General features: G+C 42.2%; 1 protein-coding gene across 6 annotated transcripts in view; it reads right to left on the bottom strand.

The window, feature by feature from the left end:
- The window catches only part of Raph1 (Ras association (RalGDS/AF-6) and pleckstrin homology domains 1), a 110534-nt gene extending 93793 nt beyond the window's left edge, over window positions 1–16741 (bottom strand). For 4 of the 6 annotated variants that reach the window (XM_045148026.1, XM_045148029.1, XM_045148030.1 and 1 more), the window contains exon 1: window positions 16632–16740. The gene's annotated coding sequence lies outside the window, so the exon portion shown is untranslated. Of the gene's footprint in view, window positions 1–16631 lie in introns of all 6 variants that reach the window. The other 2 variants (XM_045148031.1, XM_004653563.2) reach the window with 2 other exon arrangements.
- Window positions 16742–17485: the final 744 nt, after the last annotated feature.

Below are 17485 nucleotides of genomic sequence, written 5' to 3'. Positions count from 1 at the left end.
AAAACTATGAAACCTCTCCAAGGTAACACAGGAAAAATTCTATATGAAATTGCACTTGGTGATGATGTTTCAAATACAGGAACAATGAAATAACAAGTTAAACTTCATTAAAATTTAAAACTTCCACTCTATGAAAACCATCATTAAAAGAATAAACCTTCCAAAATAAAAAGCATACATTGGAGAAAAGACAGCTTGTATAGCAAATGGTGTTGGGAAAACTGGATATATATCTGTAGAAGGATGAAAATAGATTCTTCTCTCTCTCCATGCACAAGAATTAAGTCCAAATGGATTAAAGACCTTAACATCAGACCTGAAACTCTGAAACTGCTAGAGGAAAAAGTAGGGGAAACCCTTCAACATATTGGTCTTGGCAAAGACTTTCTGAATACAACCCCAGTTGCTCAGGCAATAAAACCACAGATTAATCACTGGGACCTCATGAAATTACAAAGATTTTGCAATGCAAAGCACGGTGAAAAAAGCAAAGAGGCAACCTACAGAATGGGAAAAAATATTCACCAGCTATATATCTGATAGAGGATTAATATCTAGGATATACAAAGAACTCAAAAAGTTAAATAATAAGGAATCAAACAAACCAATCAAAAAATGGGCTATGGAGCTAAATAGAGCACTCACAAAGGAAGAAATACGAATGGCATATAAGCATCTAAAAAAATGTTCTACGTCACTAGTCATCAGGGAAATGCAGATTAAAACTACATTGAGATTCCATCTCACTCCTGTCAGATTGGCTACCATCATGAAAACAAATGATCATAAATGTTGGCAGGGATGTGGAAAAAGAGGAACCCTTCTACACTGCTGGTGGGAATGCAATCTGGTCCAGCCATTGTGGAAATCAGTGTGGAGGTTCCTAAGACAGCTAAAGATTGATCTACCATATGACCCAGCTATAGCACTCCTAGGCATACATCCTAAGGACTCATCTCATTTCCTTAGAAGTATGTGCTCAACCATGTTTATTGTCGCTCAATTTATAATAGCTGGGAAATGGAACCAGCCTAGATGTCCCTCAACTGATGAGTGGATAATGGAGATGTGGCACATTTATACAATGGAGTTCTACTCAGCGGTAAAGAAAAATGAAGTTATGAAATTTGCAGAAAAATGGATGGATCTGGAAAGGATTATACTAAGTGAAGTAACCCAGGCCCAGAAAGCCAAGTACTGCATGTTCTCCCTCATATGTGGATCCTAGCTACAGATGATTGGGCTTCTGTGTGAGAAGGAAAATACTTAGTAGCAGAGGCCATTAAGTTAAAAAGGAGATATAAAAGGAAGAGAAAGGAAGAGAGGAGGGTACTTAATAGGTTGGTATTGCATATATGTAAGTACAATGATTGAGATGGGGAGGTAATATGATAGAGAATGGAATTTCAAAGGGGAAAGTGTGTGTGTGTGGGGAATAACCACGGGATATTTTTTATAATCATGGAAAATGTTAATAAAAATGTAAAAAAAAAGAAAAAAAGAAAACAGAAACAAAAAAAATTTTAAAAAATTGTGAAAAAAAAAAAGCATAAGGTCCAGATGGGCTCACTGGTGAATTCTAACAACTAGCTAGGTAAGAAATGACTTTAATTCTCTTAAGACTCAGAGTAAGCACAAAAGTGACCCTAGGTGTTGGATTTGCCTGCTTCAAATGAGAGTATTTTAGTAGGCTGGGTGGAACAAAATCCAGTAAATTCTAAAATTTAACTGAACAATATACATATTCAATGAAAACCAGCAGAGTATTTATGCAAATCCTCTAACAAAGTCATAGTACCTAAGGATGTGTGTTGCCCCACACCCTTAATCCTGTCAACTGGGAGGCTTACGTTGCTGTTCTGTAGAGGGTTGCAAGATCAGCTTGTGACTGAGCGAGACCCTGCCCCAACGAAAGACAGAGAGGAGACAAAGGCACTATAAATCAGGGAACAACAAATGATAAGCCCAAAATATAGCTTATTTAAGAATGGCAAATCCGACCATCCATCAAAAAAAAGAAAAAAGAAAAAGTCATGGAGTAATAGGTCCATTAGCCCAGCCATTATCTCAAGTATCTACACAGATGTCACAACATGGGAGTTAATGAGCTATAGGTATTTCTACAGTATCAAACAGCCTTACCACTAGACAGCAAACATTTCTTTACAACAAACTCTTTTTTTCTATGGTGAATATAACATTGTTTCTATTCAAAACTCTCTTAGAGGCTTTGATTTGTAATTCTTGAACATTTGCAATATACTTTTCATGGATAGAATAGTATAGAAGTCTTCTAGAAACATATTAAGAAAGTTAAAAATACATTTTATCCTTATTAACTTGGCAAAACTAGTGTGATTTTATAAAAAAGCAGGATTGAGAGGATGGAGAGCAATGAGCACACTCTAATATGGGCATAGATTTCTCATCATTTATATATCTTATAATCCAGCAATACTACTTCTAAATGTCCAACTTACAGGCAAGCACCAAAAGAAATGTAAAATTATGTCCTAACTCTCTTAAAAAGTTGAAAGGAAAACTTACTTATTCTGATAAAACAAACTATAGACTTTTATCTATAAAAGCCAGCTCAGTTCTGAATGAGTACAGTGTGGCCAGCCTATAGTCCCAAGGGCAAACTGGTGAGCTGACTAGCGGAATCCTGGAGCCCTGGATTCATGATCAAGCACTGGATTTGAGTGAGAGAACCTGCCTCTGTAAATACGGTGGAGTGATGGAAGATGACTCCCGACATCAACCTCTGACCTTTGCATGCATGCACACATGTGTACAACCACATATACACAAATATATGAACATCCATACATATACATGCATGCCAAACACATAAATACACATAAAATTTTTTTAAAGACTCAGCTTGGGTAATTGTAAGCATGGTAAGTGACCAATTTTGCCAGGTAATCCCAGTACTTAGGAGGCCAAGGCAGAAAAACTGCTCAGAGTTTGAAGGCAAACAGGGCTATAGAGCAAGACCAGACCATCTTAAAAAAAAAAAAAAAAAAAAAAAAGCTAGGTATGTGGTTTATACCTGAATTCCAGGACAGCCTAGTTTAGAGGAGACCCTGTCTCCAAACAAAAACACCTCCACACAAACATTTAAGCTAGATATGTATAGTAAGTGGAAAAACCCAAAACAGCAATCTAAAATTTTATGAGTGTATACATAATTAAGGCATATGTAAAACAACACAAATTATCTGTGGAAGGGTTTTGGTTATATATCTCTTATGTCACATGTCTTCCTCTTGTTCTCCATTTAATTTACTGAGCCAGCCTCTCCTAAATCCAGAACTTAACAATAAGCTAGCCAGCTTGCCTTGGGGGTCTCCTGTCTCCCCAGTGATGGAACTGCAGAAAAGCACCACCAAACCCAGGTTTTACATGGGTGCTGGGGATCAAAATTTGGGTTCTCACTCTAGCAGAGCAAGTGCTTTACCTCTATTTTGCTTCAGATTTTAAAAAGATCAGACCATGTTGGTATAATCTTCTTTAAATTAATATCTACAACCATACAAGCAAAAGAATTATACCAATAACTATAGCTTTCAACTTCTAATTTTACATGTTTAGGCAACCACTGAGTTAGGTTTCCAGCCCCACAAGCCTCTAGTTTTATACTTTAGAAATGAGTTTTAGTCTCTATCTCTAGCCCTGCTACATCAAAACAGATAATCCTTTCCTCTATGCACCAGATAAAGTTGTCCAACCAAAAAATCTCTATGCCAAATCTTAACTTATATTATAAAAATAAAACATATGTAAAGGACAATTTGAGATGGCAAAAACAGAGCAGCATGTTATGCTTATGTAACACTCTAATGAAGTATTACAGGCAAAAATATACATTGCTGAGAGAAATGAAAGACCTAAACAGACCATATTAATGTACTAGAAAATACACTATTTTGTTCAAGGTCATCCTGGACTGCATAGCAAGTTTGAGGCCATCCTGAGCTACATGAGACTGCTCAAATGTATCCACTTTTCTTCCACAACCACTACTTTTCAATTAGTAAGAAAATCAGAGTATCTTGACCCAAGTGCTTTAGTTTAAAGAAGGTACCACATAAGATACACACATAGTATGAAATGGAACTTAACAACAGTACTTCAGTTAAGATTGTACAGGGGTTTCCAAAACAGATGAGATTGTTCTACAGGAACAATGAGTGAATGATGGGTGATGTGAAAAAGTAGAAATTCTATTTTCCTTTTTTAAGAATATTTTTATTTATTTACTTGGGCGGAGGGAGGGAGGCAGTGAGAAAGGGGAGAGAGTGGGGGGGAGGGAGGGAGAGAGAGAGAATATGAATATGAGGATAGGCATGCCAGGGCCCCTAGCCATTGCAAACAAACTCCAAATGCATGTGGCTCTTTTTGCACCTGACTTTACGTGGGTACTGGGAAATCAAACTTGGGTTGTTAGGCTTGGCAGGCAAGCATCCTAACTGCTCAGTCATCTCTCCAGCCCCAGGAAATTCTCTTTTGTTAATGCACATATTTTAGATAAAATATATTTCACATATATACTGGTACTAGCATCTTCACTGTGGCCACCTACCATGCAGTCACACATCACCTAAAGTATTTTTCTTAAGATTTCATTTTTATTTATTTATTAGAGACAGAGGGAGAAAGAAAGAGAGAATGGGTGCATCAGGGCCTCTAGCCACTGCAAACGAACTCCAGATGCATGCGCTACCATGTGTATCTGGCTTACATGGGACCTGGAGAATTGAACCAGGATCCTTTGGCTTTGCAGGCAAATGCCTTAACCACTAAGCCATCTCTCCAGCCCCCTAAAGTCCTTTTTTTCATTACTGAAAAAAAGTATAGCAGATACTATCATTGTTTCTTCACAATAATTAGAATTACTTAGAATCAGAATAACTTTAAAAAAAATACTTTAGGGGGCTGGAGAGATGGCTTAGCGGTTAAGTGCTTGCCTGTGAAGCCTAAGAACCTCGGTTCGAGGCTCGATTCCCCAGGACCCACGTTAGCCAGATACACAAGGGGACGCAAGCATCTGGAGTTCGTTTGCAGTGGCTGGAGGCCCTGGCGAGCCCGTTCTCTCTCTCTCTCTCTCTCTCTCTGTCACTCTCAAATAAATAAATAATAAAACAAAAAAAATTTTAAAAGAAGGACTTAGGAGCTGGAGAGAGGGTTTAGCGGTTAAGTGCTTGCCTGTGAAGCCTAAGGACCCCGGTTCGAGGCTCGATTCCCCAGGACCCATGTTTCCCCAGGACCCACAGATGCACAAGGGGGCGCACGCGTCTGGAGTTCGTTTGCAGTGGCTAGAAGCACTGGCGTGCCCACTCTCCTCTCTCTCTGCCTCTTTCTCTCTGTCTGCTTCTCTCAAATAAATAAATAAATAAAAATAAACAAAAATTTTTAAAAAGTGACTTACCTTTTTGTAAGCTGCTTCTCTGTCCCAAAGATGTATTCTCAACAGATTTACTTCTTAGTCTAAACAATGTTTTATGGAAAACTGTATTTATATAATCTTTCATGAAGCAGCTGCTTTGATCCCAGCAAAAGGAAACTGGGGAAGAAGATAAGGCTTAATTTCAAAAGCTACTAGTGGAGCTCAAGGGAAGATGAAGAGAAGAGCCAAGAGCTATTGTGACAGATGTGGAGGAGTAATGACTCAGTACTTTGTACCAAACGGATTTAACGGTTGTCTTATGGCAAAGTATCTCAAGAGTTGTTTAATTTAAAGATGTGTTAAGCATTTATCTACTACAAAGGCAAGAATTCTACCCAGCACTGAGGAGGGCTGAGGCAAAGGGAGTGCGAGTTCAAAGCCAGCCCATCCGATTCTGTCTCAAAGGGTTCTAAATACCCTGTGTCTGTGATGATAGTGGCTATGGCAACAAGCTACATAGCTATAACCTTTACAAACAAAATGACATGGTCAATGTATTTATCCCCTAATGATAAATAGAACACTTTAAAATTTAAGCCTTCTTAATTTTTCAAAATGAAAAATTTTCCAAACAGAGCTTCAGTGGATCTTTGAACCCAACTACTAAATATACACTTGCAAATCCTTACACTGAAAAATAGCTTACAGTCGCACAGGAAAAGCAAACTTCAATAGTGAACTCTGTGTAGTTGATGGGACAGAAATTTAATGACTATCTCCATGCAAAAAGTTCAGCCAAGATATTTACTCTTTTGGGGCACAAGTCCCTACATAAGCTACCTTTCAACTTAAGCATAAAAATATGAAATAAACCTTATAAACCCAAATAGTAGTTATGCATCAAAAACATGTATGTGATTGTGAATCCTTCCAAGAGATTAAGCAAGCACAGGGTATACTGGTATATGCCCACAATCTAGCACTGTAGAGGGTAAGGCAGGAAACATGGACTTTATAAGATTGTCTCAAAAAAAAAAAAAAAGACCAAATACGATGTTTGCATTCTTAATTTACTAGATATCATCATTCTTTGCCCTGGAGATTCAAATTTTACTCTTATACAATGGTCAAGACATCAATCAGTAATTGTCTTTGTTTTCCAAATCTGATTTCTTCACTCCTTTTCAATTTTAGTTCTTTCTGCTTTGTTGTGGACTCAGCTTCCTCAAATACATTCTCTACTGATTCCTTGTACCTTACACTTAAAAGTGGAAACTATCTATTTTTAAAGAAATACCACTCTCTGAGTTCTCTACTATGTCAAGTCAAGCACTAGCTAAAGTGAACAAACTAAGTATTTCGTTAGCAACAAAAATAAACACTTTTTAAAAACCCAATTTTATAAATCATGAGCGATGTATTTTAAGGCTTAATCCTCAAAGTGTAATAAATACTTTGTATTAAGCTAACAGTAACAAGAATATAGGATGAAGCTTTAAAGTTCCAGATGAAATTTTATATAGTATCCCCGTACCATAAAATAAGTTAAAGCAATGATATTAACAATATTGTGTTCAAATACATTACATTAATTGACTATGAACTCAAGAAGAGAAATTGTGTGTTAGGGATATATTTACAATCTTATGACCACATAAAGTCAACACTTCTTATCGTATTACTTTGTTTTACTTCACCCAAACAGTTTTAAGGAGGCAGGTGTTTCTGGTTTTATCAACAGCCACTTGTTTTGCTTTGTTTTGGAGAAAGGCTCTCACTTACGTAGCCCATGCTAGTGTCAAGTTCATGATCCACCAAGAGTGCTGGGATTATAGGTGTATGCTACAATGTCTAACTTGGTATTAGTTTTTAATAGTTCACTCTGAAGCCTCAGGATAGATACTCTTCAATACACTAATTCAAAAGGCTAAAAAATGAGAAAAAGATAATCTTTTCTTTCAAAAGTTACTCAACATTTACTTATAAGGCAAATAAGAAAAAGCTGAAACTCAGCAGGGCGTGGTGGCACACGCCTTTAATCCCAGCACTGGGGAGGCAGAGGTAGGAGGATCACCGAGAGTTCGAGGCTACCCTGGGATTACATACTGAACTCCAGGTCAGCCTGGACTAGAGTGAACCCTATCTCGAAAAACCAAAAAAAAAAAGAAAAAGCTGTAACTTGCAATGAGCTACAAATGTACCTACACTATGAAATCAGAGCTTACTGTTACATGTTCACTGTCAATAGCTGGCACTGGACAAGTATGCTCTCAAAGTCTTGGTCTTGCTTACTTGAGCAGTGTGTGTGTCACAGTATTGTACTATTGAGAAAACTTTATATGGATATGTACAAGACTTAATTAAAAAAAATCAACTTCCATCTATACATTTCTTATCAATGACCCCTTTAAAAGTCATGGGTGGGGCAGTGTGCTGGTGCATACCTTTAAGCCCAGCACTTGGGAGGCAGAAGTAGGAGGATCAATGAGAGTTGGAGGCTACCCTGAGATTACATAATGAATTTCAGGTCAGCCTGGGCTAGAGAGAGAAAGAGACCCTATATGGAAAAACAAAACAATAACACCAACATAGTAAAGGAGCTTTATCCTAAGCAATGCTTGCCCCACCAACTCCACAAATTAATTATGTGTAGCTGGGTTGGTACCATGGTCCTCAATATGTTAAAAAATTTAAACTATACACACACACACACACACACACACACAAGTCAGTATATAAAGGATATGAAGATACCAAGCCCATTCAATGGGAAAGGTCAGTTCTTTCAAAAAACAATGCAGGGGAAACTGAGTATCTATATGCAAAAGAATGAAGCTAGAACCTTACCTAAACCACATACAAAAAATTAACTCAAAATGGATCAAAAGTTTAAGGATAAGGGCTAAATCTACTTAACTCTTGGAGGAGCATGTAGGAAAATTTTTCATGGACTGAATTTAGCAATAATTTTTTTGGAGGACATAGTAACAAAAGCATAGGCAACAACAACAAAAAGAAAAAGAGGGCTGGAGAGATAGATGGTTTAGCAGTTAAGGCACTTGCCTGCAAAGCCAAAGGACCCAGGTTTAATTCCCTAGTAGCCATGTAAGCCAGATGAACATGGTGGCACATGTGTCTGGAGTTCATTTGCAGTGGCTAGAGGCCCTGGCATGCCCATTCTCTTTCCTCTCTCTCTCAAATAAATAAATAAAATTATATATAAAAAAAAGAATGTAGACTTCATTAAAGTTAAAAGCTTTCATCCACTGGACACCAGGGAGACACTGAAAGGTCAACCTATAGAATGGAAGAAATTACTGGCAAATCATATATTTGGTAAGGAGTTAATATCCATAGTATATAGAAAATTCCTACAACTCAATGCTATACCATGCAATTTACAAATGGGTGAAAAAAGCTGGGCATGTCTATAATCCTAACACAACTGAAGTCCAGAGCTACATAGTTAGACCCTGTCTCAAAAAAAAAAAAAAAGCAAGCAAGCAAGTGGGTGAAGAATCTGAGACATTTCTCCACAGAAAATCAAAATCATGAGGAGAGGCTAGGTTAAAAAAAAAAAGCATGATTAAATACCATTTCAAACCCATGAGGACAGTTATAAAACATATATGAATTGTGTATGTTTGATGTTATATAAAAGGAGATATGGAGTTGGAGAGATGGCACAGTAGTTAAAGGAGCTTGCTTACAAAGCCTGACAGCAGGGGTTCAATTCCCTAGTGCCCACATAAAGCCAGATGCATAGGGTAGCAAGTGTGTCTGGAGTTCATCTGCAGTGGCAGGAGGCCCTGGACTGCCCATATTCATTCTTTTTCTGTTTCTTTCTTTTTAAAAATATTTTATTTATTTTTATTTATTTTAAAGAGAGAGAGGAAAGGAGAGGGAAAGTGGCAATTAGAAAGAATGGGCGCACCAGGGCCTCTAGTCACTGCAAGCAAACTCCAGACGCGTGTGCCACCCTGTGCAACTGGTTTATGTGGATACTGAGGAACAGAACCTGGGTCCTTAGGTTTCACAGGCAAGTGCCTTAACCATTAAGCCATCTTTCTAGTTCCCTGCCTTTATTTCTAATAAATAAAAATATTTAAAAAAAAATTTAAAGGGGGATTTGAGGTATGGCTTAGCATTAGCATGTTTGTCTAGCATGTGTAAGACCCTAGGGTTCATCCCCAGCTTGGGGTAGGGCAGGACAGAAATCAATAAGTACTGACAAGGATATGGAGAGATTTAAACCCTTGTGCATTGTTAATAGGAATATAAAATGGCAAATTGCTATAAAAATAATACAGCAATTTCTAAAAAAAATGAAATGTACAATTACCAAGCTAGGCATGGTGGTGCATGCCTTTAATCCCAGCACTTGGGAGGCAGAGGTAAAAGGATCACCATAAGACTATGGATTGAATTCCAGATCAGCCTGGCCTAGAGGGGGACCCTACCCTCAAAAAAAACAAAGAATAGCCAAAAGATAGAAACAATTCAGATGTCCATAAATGTGGTATACACATATAATGGGATATTATTTAGCCTTAAAAGAAGAAAGGATGGCTGCACATGGTGGCCCAAGTCTATAAGCTCAGCACTGGAAAGGAAAAGGCAGGAGGCCTGCCACAAGTTTGAGGTCAGGGCCAGGCACAGCTACAATAAATAAAACAAATTTTTATGGATGTAGACACTGTGCTAAAGGACATAAACCAAACACAAAAGAGCAAATGTATGCTACATGTGAGGTTGCTTGCCTGCAATCCTAATAATTGGGAGACAATGGCAAAAGGACTGCTGTTAATAAATAGTTCCAGGCCAGCCTAGGGTACTATGTGAGACCATGTCTCAGGTAAACCAGGAAAAAAACAAACAAACCATGAAACAACAAAATATATGACTCCATTTACAGAAAATACCCAGAGCATTCAAAATCATAGAGACAGAAAGCAAAACAATTGTGATATGGGGCCACAGTGGTAGGTTGGAAATTGTTTAACAGGTAGAATTTCAGCCTGGAATTATTAGAGTCCTGGACAGTGTAATAGTTGCATAATAATGTGAATATACTTGATGCCACTGGAAAAAAAAAAATAACCACTTAACAATGCTTAACATGGTAAATTTTATGCTGGAAGTATTTTGCCACTTTTTCTTTTAAAGTGTTGCTTTATTTTACCATGTGAAAACATAAGAAGGTGGTTAAAAATACAATCTTAAGAGCCCAGTTTCTGTAATCCCAGCAAGCCTAAAGTGAGACAGAAGCTTGGAGAAAGGGGAATTTCCTGAGAAGTTTGTGGACCAGCTAGCATGGCGAACACAGCTGTGAATGACAATGAGACTCTGCCTTAACTGAGGTGGGAAGGAAGGCAAGGACAACATCCAAAAGTTGAAAGTTGTTCTCTGACCTCTACATGTGTTCTCTTCCCGAACCCTCACAACACACAAAAGTAAAAAAAAAAAAAAAAAGGAACAAAAGAGTTTAAGAACTAGGCTAGCATTTTCAAACCTTGCTCTGCTACTTTATACTTTATAGTTCTGTAGTCTTTGGGCAAATAACTTACTGTCTTTGCCTGCTTTCTCAAGCATTAACCGAACCTACTTCATGGGGCTATTAAGACATTTGGTGTTGGAAATAGGACATAGCACATAATAGTCACTTCTCATTACAAATTTAAAACAATTTTTTTGAGACAGGGCCTTGGTATGTAGTCTAGGCTGGCCTCAATGCTCTTGCCTTAACCTCCCAAATGCTGGGATTATAGACATGTATCATCACTCCTAACTTAAGGTTCTTACTTTAAATTAGATTTTGCTTTTTGGGGAGTACTAGGTATAGAATCCAGGATCTTGCATGTTGTTAGGTAAATTTCTACCACTGAACTATCCCAATTTTTTTTTTTTTTTTAGTTTTTTGAAGTAGGGTCTCTGGCCCAGGCTGACCTGGAATTCACTATGTAGTCTCAGGGTGGCCTCAAACTCATGGCAATCCTCCTACCTCTGCCTCCTGAGTGCTGGGATTAAAGGCGTGCACCACGCCTGGCTTTGTATCCCAATTCTTAACAAAATTTAGGTTAAGCATATATGCTACCTTAGAAGTTATTCCCAAAAATCACTTTTTGTTGTTTTGAGGCAGGGTCTTCATTATGTAAACTGGCCTCAAATTCAAGATCCTCTTGCCTCAAGTATCCCACATACTGGGATTATAGTCCTGTGCCACCAGGTCGAGCTCCTAAAAGTTAAGGACAGTAAGACACCATCATTTAAAAGCCAGTGCTCTAGGGCTGGAGAGATGGCATAGTGGTTAAATGCTTGCCTGTGAGGCTGAAGGACCCTGGTTCAAGGCTTGATTCCCCAGGACCCATGTAAGACAGATGCACAAGGTGGCACATACATCTAGTGTTCGTTTGTGGTGGCTGGAGGCCCTGGCGTGCCCATTTTCTCTCTCTCTCTCTGCCTCTTTCTCTGTCACTCTCAAACAAATAAATAAAGATAAACAAAAAAAAAAAAAATTAAAAGCCACTGCTCTAATCTAAACTTCTTATTTAGTAGGTAAAGGAATTAAAAGCCCAACATAAATTATTTGCCTGAGATTACATACTTCATTAATACTGATGTGGTGGTTTGATTCAGGTGTCATTCAGCTAGATCCCCAGCTGATGGATATTTGGGAATTAATACCTCCTGGAAGGAGTGTATTGTTGGAGGTGGGCTTATGGGCTTTATAGCCAGTTTCCCCATGCCAGTGTTTGGCACACCCTCCTGTTGCTGTGATCCACCTTATGTTGGACAGGGGTAGATGTCCACCCTCTGCTCATGCCATCGTTTTCCCCTGCCATCATGGAGCTTCCCCTCAAGCCTGTAAGCCAAAATAAACCTCTTTTTCCCAGAAGCTGCTCTTGGTTAGGTGATTTCTACCAGCAATGTGAACTGGACTGCAACAGTAAAGTGGTACTGAGGAGTGGGATTGCTGCTAGACACCTGACTGTGTGGCTTTGGCCTTTTGGAGCTGATTTTCAAGAGTAATGTGGGAGGATTTGAAACCTTGGCCTAAGGGATGCCTTGCAGTGCTGTAAATATTGATGGACTATTCTGGTCTGAGCTGCAAGACCTGAAGGCAGTAAGAACTATGGACTGTGAGGTTTGGCTTATGAGGGTGAGAAAGAGCTTTGCCTGGACTGGGTTAGGAGTTTATGTGAGAAGCTTGCTCTTATGCCCATGTCCTGAGAAGTTGTGCAGGGTTGCTTCACATAGAAATGAAGTAGTGTAAGCAGAGGGATATGGCACAGAAAGAAAAATCTTTGGGTGAACTGCTGCCCATTCAGCTGCAACTGAGAGATTACAATCTTCGAGATTGGGCCAGCTGACCAGTTCTGGGGCAACAAGAATGGAGACTCTTTTGAAGGGGCCTGAGTGCTCAAGGAGTGTCCTGTTCTTCAAAGTCTGCTTTATTTCCCCCTGGATTAACAAATTGGCACCTTACCTGGTATTGTGGAATATAAGAAATGCTGGAAAGAGGGTCATTGAGTTTGCAACATGGTCTTGTGTTTTGGAAATGGCCATGGGCAGTGTGAAGTGGGTTTGCTGGTTGCCTGCATAGAGACCCCAAGGGGCCATGAAGATGAACCATAGCTGGCAGTGGAGACCCAGTGGAGATGCCGGGACCATGAGATGGCTGCCGAGGAGCTGCCAGCCCAGATAAAGTTTCCCAGGACTGTGAGTAGCCTAGCTGGAGGGGCGGAATTGGAATGCCAGAGACTTGTTGCTGGTTAGAATTATCGGACTTGAAGATTTGTCACTGGCTAGAGTTACTGGACTTGAAGCTACAGAGTTTGATGTTTGCCCTGGTTGTTTTAAATCTTGTATTGGTTGAATGTTTCTTTGCTATGCCCAATGTCATCTATTGCAGCGAAAGTATTTATTCTGTGCCATTATGGGTTTTTTGAGGTTATTTTTTGGTATTATGGCTCAGTTAAAAGATCTTGAACTACGGGGATGTTTGAACATCACTGAGATAAAAACTATGGGACTTGTAAGGTCAGACTGAATGCATTGTATTTTACATCATGTATAGATATTAGTTTATGGGGGCCAGGGGCAGAATGTGGTGGTTTGATTCAGGTGTTCCCCATAAACTTAGGTGTTGTGAATGCTAGATCCCCAGCTGATGGATATTTGGGAATTAATGCCTCCTGGAGCGAGTGCATTGTTGGGGGCGGGCTTATGAGCTTTATAGCCAATTTCCCCATGCCAGTGTTTGGCACACCCTCCTGTTGCTGTGGTCTACCTTATGTTGGCCAGGGGGTGATGTCCACCCTCTGCTCATGCTATCATTTTCCCCTGCCATCGTGGAGCTTCCCATAGAGCCTGTAAGCCAAAATAAACCCCCTTTTCCCAGAAGCTGCTCTTGGTTGGGTGACTTCTACCAGCAATGCGAACTGGACTGCAACAATTGATTTTCCTAAAATACTCAGTTTGGGATTAACACTAATGTTGGCATTCAATTACTTCCAAACAAAGGCAAGAAAAACCATGAGATTTTGTGGTTTGTATTTCTAAGAATCTAATATCCTTGTTTCTGAATTAATAAATATTTAGTAGGACCAAAAGAAAAAAACAACACAATAATTATCCTCTAAGACAATGATTAAAAATACCTTTTAGAAAACAGTGTTAAAAATTGTGAAAACAGGGCTGAAGAGATGGCTCAGTGGATAAGAAGCTTGCCTGCAAAGCTTAAGGACCCAGGTTGTAGCCAGATGCACATCATGGTGCATGCATCTGGAGTTCATTTGCAGTGGGTAGAGGCCCTGGCATGCCCTTTCTCTCTCTCTCTCTCTTTCCCTCTGTATCTGATAAAATAAATAAGTAAGATGATAAGAAAATTGTGAAAACATATGCAAAAGGTGCCTACTACTCCACAACTTCCAGCCAGTTACTGACCATATAATCTTAGTGAGACCTGTGTCTGAAAAATTCCTTTCCTCTACCAACTTCTTTATTCTTATGTTCATCACAAAGAAACACTGACAAAATGTCTAGTGCAACAAAAATAATGTATTAAGCATCAGACATTGTTATACTTAACTCATTAGGGCTACAGCTGGTTTTGGGGAAATTAATTCACCAACAAAAAAAAAAACCAAATAGATAATTTGTAGGTCAGACTCAAGAGTTAAAAAGGCTTTTAAGGGGGCTGGAGAGATGCTTAGCACTTAAGCACTTGCCTATGAAGCCTAAGGGCCCCAGTTTGAGGCTCGATTCTCCAGGACCCAGATGCACAAGGGGGGCACATGCACCTGGAGTTCATTTGCAGTGGCTGGAAGCTTTGGCATACCCATTCTCTCTGTCGCTCTGAAATAAATAATTATTTTTTTAAAAAAAGGCCGTTAAGGGTGTCTCTATTTTGCCAATCCAATGGCTAGATTTTTTTGGGGGTGGTTCAAGGTAGCGTCTCACTCTAGCTCAGGCTGACCTGGAATTCACTATGTAGTCTCAGGGTGGCCTTGAACTCAGGGCAATCCTCCTACCTCTGTCTCCCAAGTGCTGGGATTAAAGATGCACACCACCATGCCCAGCTTCCAATGGTTAGTTTTAAAAATGTACATTATCTATTTTATTTTTGAGACAGGGTTTCATTCTGTGTAGCCCAGGCTAGCCTTGAACTCACTACAATCCCTGCCTCAGCCTCTAGAGTGCTGGGACTACAGGTGTGATTCACCATGCTGGGCTCCAAAATCCAGCTCTTAGAGGACCTTGCCACCTCTATGTGGAATGTCCTTCTTCCCTTATCTGATCTGCTGAAATCCTCCTCTCCAACCTTAAAGGGCCAATTCATAAACCCACTATTTCCACGGATTTTCCCTACTGACCCCAATCTAGAATTTACCTCTTCATTGCCTTATCTACACCTGCCCCATGCACTGTTACCCACACTCCCAAAAATTTCTCCCAAAGCGGTAGGAAAAGGGAGGAGTAACATTTGTTAAACAACTCAGTGTAAGCAAGGGCTACCAACTGCATACATGATTTCGTTGAACCTGCTTGACAACCATCTGGGAAGGTAAAAACAGGTGGCGTCTTCCTGCTTGCAGACAGGGAGCTACTGCAGTTAACGGCTCATCCACTAGCATGTTGCTAGCCAATTCAGGGAGAAGGAACGTTGCTTTCCGCCACCCCATGTAGTAGGGGTGTTCACTTTGTGACAGAGTAGTATTCACAACTGTTTGCTGACTTTAATGTTCGTCAATAATCCGGTCACGCTTCACCCTTAGCCGGCTAACCTTACGGCGGCGGACTTTACCTTCTGGGGCGGTTCTCCACTTCTCCACGAGAAATGCTGCAGCCAAACAAACGCTTACTGGGAACCAAAAGAATCACCCCCCCCCCCTTTTTTTCTCCCGGATCTTAACTGCTCTTCCCACCCAGGAAATATATAGGAAATACAACATACACAAGACACATGCAACTCTTATATACACCATGCCTCTTACATTTACTTATTTATTTTTAACTAAGCCACGTCTTCGTGCCTACAAGCCACAAGGCTTATTAAGCAGTTACCGGTTTCATACAGAGGGGCCACCCTAAGACACGGTCTGAATACGCGCAGACGGGTTATCTTTCAGGCTGTCTTAAACACCGAGCATATCCTAACCAAAGCTGGTAGGCTGCCTCCTCCCTTTCTGCCCTCCCCCACGGCATGGCAGTTTGGATTTCCGGCGGGAATGCACACGGAAAGATGAGATGGGGCTGGAAAAAGCACCGGAGCAATTACTTAGGCGGCTTAATTAGAAGACACAGAAAGGCGCCTTTCTAAATCTCTGCCCCGAACTCATCTAGGAAACGGAGGGAAAGGAGCACACAGCGAAGCCCCACCAATCCCCCCTCGCGCCACGGGCTGCGGTCAGGGGATCCGTCCCCCGTGGCCGGCCGGGAGCCTGTTCCAGCCGCGCCCTCCCCGGGGCTGGGACAGGGGGTCGAACCCTCGGCGCATTGTGTGCACGCGTGCCGGCCCTCGGGGTGCAGCGCAGGCCCCGCCGACCCTTCTCCCGCCGCCTCGCCCTCCCCGGCCACGACCCCGCCCCAGGCTGCGGCCGTCCATCCGTCCGTCCGTACCGTGCCGGGGATGGCGAGGCCGGGGCGCTGGAGGAAAAAAAAAAAAAAAAAAAAAATGGAGTCGGCAGCGCTTCCCCGGCTCCTTCCTCTCTCACCCCTCAGGACAAGGAGAACTCACCGCGGCAGCCGCTCGGTCCACCCGGCAGCCCCGGTTAACGTCGCGACGGCCCCGAGCAGGTCAGCCGCTTGCTCGTTAGTCCTCTCCCCGCCGCCGCCGCCGCCTCGTCCCCCAGGCGCGGCGCTCCTTCCCCGGCGACGCGCCGTGCGCCCGTAGCCCTTCGCGCCGAGCGCTCCGTGACTGACTGACTGACCGACAGACAGACCGACCGACCCCGCGGGCGGAGGCGAGGGCGGGGCGGCCGCAGCGCCCCACGGCGGCGGATCAGAGAGCAGCGGCGTCCGGCCCAGGCGCACAAGGCGGAGCTGAATTCGGGGCTCAGCGGCCCCCCTCCCCAAGGGCGGACCGAGTCGCGCCCGGCCGCGCGCGCACACGCGCACACAGACACACGCGCGCGCGCTCCCCGCCCGCTGCCAGCGCTCACTTCCGGCGACGGTGGCCGCGCGCGTCCCTCCCTCCGCGCGCCCGCGTCCTCGCCCCCCGCCGCGCCCCTCACGGCCCGCCCTGCCCGCCGTCTTCTCCGCACCGTCCGCCCCGCAGGCGCCCGACCACACCCAGCCGGGGCCGGCTGCCCGAGCCCCGCCTTTCCTCCCACCGCCGCCGGGAACGAGTGAATCAGAGAATGAATGAGCGCACAGGAAAATCCCGCGGCCTTGGGAAGCCGGCCCAGTGGCTCGGGTCCGAGGGCCTTGGAGGGGGCCGCGGTGTGGCGACGGGCAGACCTGTCACCGAGCTGGCTCACCGCGTTTTGCCTTTATGCCAGACACGTACAGAGGTGTTTAGGGGACCGTTGTCGCGGCAGTCTGGGAGGCACGGATGTAGGGAAAGCCCGTTTGGGGCCAGCAACTCTTACA

Source organism: Jaculus jaculus, chromosome 4 (genome assembly GCF_020740685.1).
Source record: "Jaculus jaculus isolate mJacJac1 chromosome 4, mJacJac1.mat.Y.cur, whole genome shotgun sequence".
Classification (NCBI taxonomy): domain Eukaryota; kingdom Metazoa; phylum Chordata; class Mammalia; order Rodentia; family Dipodidae; genus Jaculus; species Jaculus jaculus.
The sequence above is the reverse complement of the archived record's forward strand: the minus strand, read 5'-3'. Positions and strand labels throughout refer to the sequence as shown.